Source organism: Salvelinus sp. IW2-2015, unplaced genomic scaffold (genome assembly GCF_002910315.2).
Source record: "Salvelinus sp. IW2-2015 unplaced genomic scaffold, ASM291031v2 Un_scaffold3566, whole genome shotgun sequence".
Taxonomy (NCBI): Eukaryota; Metazoa; Chordata; class Actinopteri; order Salmoniformes; family Salmonidae; genus Salvelinus; species Salvelinus sp. IW2-2015.
Genome location: NW_019944845.1, coordinates 116,154 through 123,477, shown reverse-complemented (window position 1 = coordinate 123,477; position 7,324 = coordinate 116,154). Strand labels below are relative to the sequence as shown.

The window sequence follows — 7,324 nt, the reverse complement described above, 5'->3', positions numbered from 1 at the left end:
GGATGTGGTGTACTCCTCAATGCTATCGGAAGAATCACGGAACATGTTCCAGTCTGTGCTAGCAAAACAGTCCTGTAGTTTAGCATCTGCTTCATCTGACCACTTTTTTATAGACCGAGTCACTGGTGCTTCCTGCTTTAAATTTTGCTTGTAAGCAGGTATCAGGAGAATATAATTATGGTCAGATTTGCCAAATGGAGTGTGAGGGAGTGCTTTGTACGCGTCTCTGCGTGTTGAGTAAAGGTGATGTAGAATTTTTTCCCCTCTGGTTGCGCATTTAACATGCTGATAAAAATGAGGAAAATCTTGAGACTTCCTTAGATTTCGTGCACCAGCTGTTGTTTACAAATATACACAGACCGCCTCCCCTTGTTTTACCAGAGTGTGCTGTTCTATCTAGCCGGTGCAGCGTATATCCCGCCAGCTGAACATTTTCCATTTCGTCATTTAGTCACAATTCGGTGAAACATAAGATATTACAGTTTTTGATGTCACGTTGGTAGGATATTTGTGATCATACCTCATCTAAATCCTTGTCCAATGATTGTACGTTGGCAAGTAATATTGATGGTAAGGGCAGATTTCCCACTCGCTGTCGGCGGATCCTTACGAGGCACCCCGCCCTGTGTTCTCTTTGCCTGCGTCTCTTTCTCTTGCCAATGACGGATTTTGGCCTTGTCGGGTGTCTGAAGTACATCCTGTGCATCCTGCTTGTTGAAGAAAAAATCATTGTCTAATCCGAGGTGAGTGATCGCTGTCCTGATATCCAGAAGCATTTTTTGCCGTAAGATACAGTGGCAGAAACATTATGTACGAAATAAGTTACAAATAACGCAAAAAAAACACATAATAGCACAATTGGTTAGGTGCCCGTAAAATGGCTGCCATTTCTTCCGGCGCCATCTTTCACATAATCATTTGAAAGAAATCAGCTTTTTGTGAGTATGGTTAACTTTTGAGATATTTTATTTCAGCTCAAGAAACATGGGACCAACACTTTACATGTTGCGTTTATATTTTTGTTTAGTGTCTATGTCATGTCTCAAAATCGATATCAATCTCACCTTTATATAGAAAGAGTGGGAGGCCCCGGTGCACAACTGAACAAGAGGACAAGTACATTAGAGTGTCTAGTTTGAGAAACAGACGCCTCAGAAGTCCTCAACTGGCAGCTTCATGAAATAGTACCCACAAAACAYCAGTCTCAATGTCAACAGTGAAGAGGCGACTCCGGGATGCTGGCATTCTAGGCATTTAGCCTTTTAAAATGATAAACTTGGATTAGCTAACACAACGTGCCATTGGAACACAGGAGTGATGGTTGCTGATAATGGGCCTCTGTACGCCTATGTAGATATTCCATAAAAAATCTGCCATTTCCAGCTACAATAGTCATTTACAACATTAACAAAGTTTACACTGTATTTCTAAATCAATTTGATGTTATTTTAATGGGCAAAAATGTGTTTTTCTTTAAAAAACAAGGACATTTCTAAGTGACCCCAAACTTTTGAACGGTAGTGTGCATATTTTTTACATCGAATTTTGCACAATGGTTATGGCTCTAGATGAAAAGCTGTTTCAGGTATTTGAAAAATGAACATTTCGCTTACCACCCCCCCAGCCATCCTCACGTACTTTGTGCCCCCTCAGGTTTTGGGGTGCATGATGCCCTTGGTGGCCAGTTTCTGCTCTGCTTGCTTGTACAACTCATAGAAAGAGCACAACAAGTACTAACAGCAGCTGCCAAACAGCCTACCCAACTGCTCTGAGGCGTCAGGATCGCTCTATAGCGCACATATGCATACATTCTTTTCACATAAAAGGCACTTTTCTTTTACCTGTTGCAACATGTGTGTTGATAAGAGTCTCTGTCACTGACATCTATCTCTTTTTTCTGTCTCCTTCAGGATTGAAGACCTACCTGATCTCAGGGAGGAAGGTGGAGCCGTGCCACTGTAGCTGTTCCCAGCTGGGCCTGGCTGGCCTGGAGCCTGGGGGGGGGACCCACTGTCCCACACCCTGTGCCCACACCCCAGATGGACCCCCCAGAGCCCCCTCAGCCTGTGGCCTACCCCAGGGAGGGGCTTCCGACAGGGCCAAGGTGAGGACATGGTAGTCTGCGGGGTAAAGGGGAGATGGAGGTCAGGTGTGTGCTCTTTCCAATCTTTGGTGGTTTTCTACTGTGTAACTTGGATAGACATATTCTTTGGTTGTAATAGCATACTGTACTTTGACTTCGTTTAGAAAATGGTCCTAGTGGAACAAATGTTCAGCTCAGTAGACATGTCTTCAGAACATAATTGTCYGGCCCTGTGTTTTGAGCAGTCATGTGACATGAGATTRTATCCTGTATTTTAAGCCTTATCCAGAAATTAAAATTACACCAACAATGTAAGGAATTGTTTGAGGATGGTGTTGGACCATTTGACCTAAAAAGTTAATCAAAGTTTAAATTAAGGTTAAAATCCAAGCATAATTGGTTGCATAATTGCATAAAACACAGGGACCTAACTTAACAAGATGTTGACCGTTGAAGTCGGAAGTTTACATACCCCTTAGCCAAATACATTTAACTCAGTTTTTCATAATTCCTGACATTTAATCCTAGTAAAAATCCCTGTCTTGGGTCAGTTAGGATCACCACTTTATTTTAAGAATGTGAAATGTCCGAATAATAGTAGAGAGAATTATTTATTTCAGCTTTTATTTCTTTCATCACATTCCCAGTGGGTCAGAAGTTTACATACACTCAATTAGTATTTTGGTAGCATTGCCTTTAAATTGTTTAACTTGGGTCAAATGTTTTGGGTAGCCTTCACAAGCTTCCCACAATAAGTTGAGTGAATTTTGGCCCATTCCTCCTGACAGAGCTGGTGTAACAGAGTCAGGTTTGTAGGCCTCCTTGCTCGCACACACCTTTTCAGTTCTGCCCACAAATTTTCTATGGGATTGAGGTCAGGGCTTTGTGATGGCCACTCCAATACCTTGCTTTGTTGTCCTTAAGCCATTTTGCCACAAAGTATGGAAGTATGCTTGGGGTCATTGTCCATTTGGAAGACCCATTTGTGACCAGCTTTAACTTCCTGACTGATGTCTTGAGATGTTGCTTCAATATATCCACATAATTGTCCTACCTCATGATGCCATCTATTTTGTTGAAGTGCACCAGTCCCTCCTCCAGCAAAAACACCCCCACATGATGCTGCACCCCGTGCTTCACGGTAGGGATGGTGTTCTTCGGCATGCAAGCCTTCCCCTTTTTCCTCATAACATAACGATGGTCATTATGGCCAAACAGTTCTATATTTGTTTCATCAGACAAGAGGACATTTCTCGAAAAAGTACGATATTTGTCCCCATGTGCAGTTGCAAACCGTAGTCGGTGGCGGTTTTGGAGCAGTGGCTTCTTCCTTGCTGAGCGGCCTTTCAGGTTATGTCGATATAGGACTCGTTTTACTGTGGATTAAGATACTTTTGTACCTGTTTCCTCCAGCATCTTCACATGGTCTTTTGCTGTTGTTCTGGGATTGATTTGGACTTTTCACACCAAAGTACATTCATCTCTAGGAGACAGAACGCGTCTCCTTCCTGAGCGGTATGAAGGCTGCGTGGTCCCATGGTTTTTATACTTGCGCACTATTGTTTGTATAGATGAATATGGCACCTTCAGGCGTTTAGAAATTGCTCCCAAGAATGAACCAGACTTGTGGAGGTCTACATTTTTTTCTGAGGTCTTGGCTGATTTCTTTTGATTTTCCCATGATGTCAAGCAAAGAGCCACTGAGTTTGAAAGTAGGCCTTGAAATACATTCACAGGTACACCTCCAATTGACTCAAATGATGTCAATTAGCCTATCAGAAGCTTCTAAAGCATGGCATCATTTTATGGAATTTTCCAAGCTGTTTAAAGGCATATAGATAATATTGTACCTGTTTCCTCCAGCATCTTCACAAGGTCCTTTGCTGTTGTTCTGGAATTGATTTGCACTTTTCACACCAAAGTACGTTTATCTCTAGGAGAAAGAACGCGTCTCCTTCCTGAGCGGTATGACGGCTGCGTGGTCCCATGGTGTTTTACTTGCGTACTATTGTTTGTACAGATGACACGTGGTACCTTCAGGCGTTTGGAAATTGCTCAGGAAAAAATCCTGAGGTCTTGATTGATATCTTTTGATTTCCAAGCTGTTTAAAGGCACAGTCAACTTAGTGTATGTACTTCTGACCCACTGGAATTGTGATATAGTGAATTATAAGTGAAATAATCTGTCAGTAAACAATTGTTGTAAAAATGACTTGTGTCATGCACAAAGTATATGTCCTAACCGACATGCCAAAACTATAGTTTGTTAACAATACATTTGTGAGTGGTTGAAAAATTTGTTTTAATGACTCCAACCTAAGTGTATGTAAACTTACGACTTCAACTGTACATGTGGCTGACCCTTGCTTATCCACAACGCATATAATGTAATATTCACCAACAGAGACAATTCTCTACTCTCTTACTGTTACTCGTGAAGTGTAGGAGTGTTGACCTGGGATCAGGTCCCCCCTGTCCAATTAGTCTTATTTATTATGATCTAAAAAGCAAACCTGATCCTGGATCAGCAAGCCAACTCTGAATATGGGCKCATGAGTGTGTAGATATTAGTATAAATCCGATGGTGGGTTTAGTGTCATGATGGAGTAATGAGGCTCCATATAGAGACAAGGTTCAGTGCATTCAGAAAGTATTTAGACCCCTTGACTTTTCACACTATTTGTTATGTTACAGCCTTATTCTAAAATGGATTAAATAAAACATGTTCCTCATCAATCTACACACAATACCCCATAATGACAAAGTGAAAACAGGTTTTTAGAATTTTTTGCAAATGTATTAAAATTAAAAACCTGATCGCATTTACATAAATATTCAGACCTTTTGCTATAAGACTCGAAATTGAGCTCAGGTGCATCTTGTTTCCATTGATCATTCTTGAGATGTTTCTACAACTTGATTGAAGTCATCCTGTGGTAAATTAAATTTATTGGACATGATTTGGYAAGGCACACACCTGTCTATATAAGGTCCCACAGTTGACAGTGCATGTCAGAGCAAAAACCAAGCCATGAGGTCGAAGGAATTGTCCGTAGAGCTCCGGGACAGGATTGTGTTGAGGCACAGCCTCCAAAACATTTCTGCAGAATTGAAGGTCCCCAAGAACACAGTGGCCTCCATCATTCTTAAATGGAAGAAGTTTGGAACCACCAAGACTCTTTCTAGAACTGGCCGCCCAACCAAACTGAGCAATCGGAGGAGAACGGCCTTGGTCAGGGAAGTGACCAAGAACCCGATGGTCTCTCTGACAGAGCTCCAGAGTTCCTCTGTGGAGATGAGAGAACCTTCCAGAAGGACAACCATCTCTGCAGCACTCCACCAATCAGGCCTTTATGGTAGAGCCACTCCTCAGTAAAAGGTACATGACAGCCCACCTGGAGTTTGCCAAAAGTCACCTAAAGGACTCTCAGACCATGAGAAACAAGATTCTCTGGTCTGATGAAATCAAGATTGAACTCTTTGGCCTGAATGCCTAGCATCACGTCTGGAGAAAACCTGGCACCATCCCTAAGGTGGTGGCAACAGCATCCTGTGGGGATGTTTTTCATCGGCAGAGACAGGGAGACTAGTCACAATCAAGGGAGAAGAATGAACGGAGCATTATACAGAGAGATTCCTGTGAAAAACCTGCACCAGAACGCTCAGGACCTCAGACTGGGTCGAAGGTTCACCATCCAACAACACAAACGACCCAAAGCACACAGCCAATATAACGTAGGAGTGGGTTCGGCTCCCATCCCAACCCCTGACAGAGCTTGAGAGGATCTGCAGAGAAAGAATAGGAGAAACCCCAAATACAGGTGTGCAAGCTTGTAGCATCATACCCAAGAAGACTCGAGGCTGTAATCACTGCCAAAGGTGCTTTAACAAAGTGCTTGGCGTAAAGGTCTGAATACTTATATAAATGTGATATATTCCTAGAAACCTGTTTTTTGGTTTGTCATTATGGGGTATTATGTGTAGATTGATGAGGGAAAAAACAATTTAATCCATTTTAGAATAAGGCCGTAACATAACAAATAGTGGGAAAAGTCAAGGGGTCTGAATACTTTCCGAATGCACTGTATATTTACTCTGCTGCTGCTACAACCTATATTCCAGTATTCACTACTCTCTCCTCAGTCATAACAGTACGCACACACACTTGCTTTATAGATACCAATTAGCCCCCACAGTTTCCACTATAATCCTTCCGTACCCACCCACTACAGTCGTGGCCAAAGGTTTTGAGAATGACACAAATATTAATTGTCACAAAAGTTTGCTGCTTCAGTGTCTTTAGATATTTTTGTCAGATGTTACAATGGAATACTTGAAGTATAATTACAAGCATTTCATAAGTGTCAAAAGGCTTTTATTGACAATTACATGAAGTTGATGCAAAGAGTCAATATTTGCAGTGTTGACCCTTCTTTTTTTCAAGACCATCTGCAATCCGCCCTGGCATGCTGTCATTAACTTCTGAGCCACATCCCATTCTTGCCTAATCAATGCTTGGAGTTTGTCAGAATTTAGAGAGACAAACCGTAACTTCATTGTCTCTCTCTCTCTCACACACTCCACTCACAACACACACTTCACTGGTACAAACCGTCACTTCATTGGTTCTCTCTCTCCTCTCACATTCACTCACACACACACACACTTCACTAGGGTTTAATGACGCCTCTTTGAAGCTGTGTACTTTCTGTGGGCTTCTCATCCTCTCAAACACTCACTGGTCCTCCAGAGCCTGACTTGGCTGTGTGTGTGTGTGTTGTGTGTGTGTGTGTGTGTGTGTGTGTGTGTGTGTGTGTTGTGTGTGTGGTGTGTGTGTGTGTGTGTGTGGTGTGTGTGTGTGTGTTGTTGTGTGTGTGTGTGTGGTGTGTGTGTGGTGTGTGTGTGTGTGTGTGGGTGTGTGTGGTGGGTGGGACGTGTTTAACTATTCTTGTGGGGACCAGAAAGTCCCTACAAGAATAGTAAAACAAAGTAAAAATTGACCAACTGGGGACATTTTGTTAGTCCCACAAGGTCAAATGCTATTTCTAGGGGGTTTAGGGTTAAGGTTAGAATTAGGGTTAGAATTAAGTTAAATATTAAGGTTAGGAGCTAGGTTAGTTGTAGGGTTAGGGTTAGGAGCTAGGGTTAGGGTTAGGATAAAGTTGAGGTTTTTGGGTTAGGGTTAAAGGTTAGGGTAAGATGTACGGGTAGGGTTAGGTGGTTAGGGGTGTTTGTTAGTAT

At 42.2% G+C, this 7,324-nt stretch overlaps 1 pseudogene; it reads left to right on the top strand.

The window, feature by feature from the left end:
- Positions 1-1,910: 1,910 nt before the first annotated feature.
- Positions 1,911-7,324, top strand: part of LOC112076093 (adenylate cyclase type 9-like) — a 21,783-nt pseudogene continuing 16,369 nt past the window's right edge.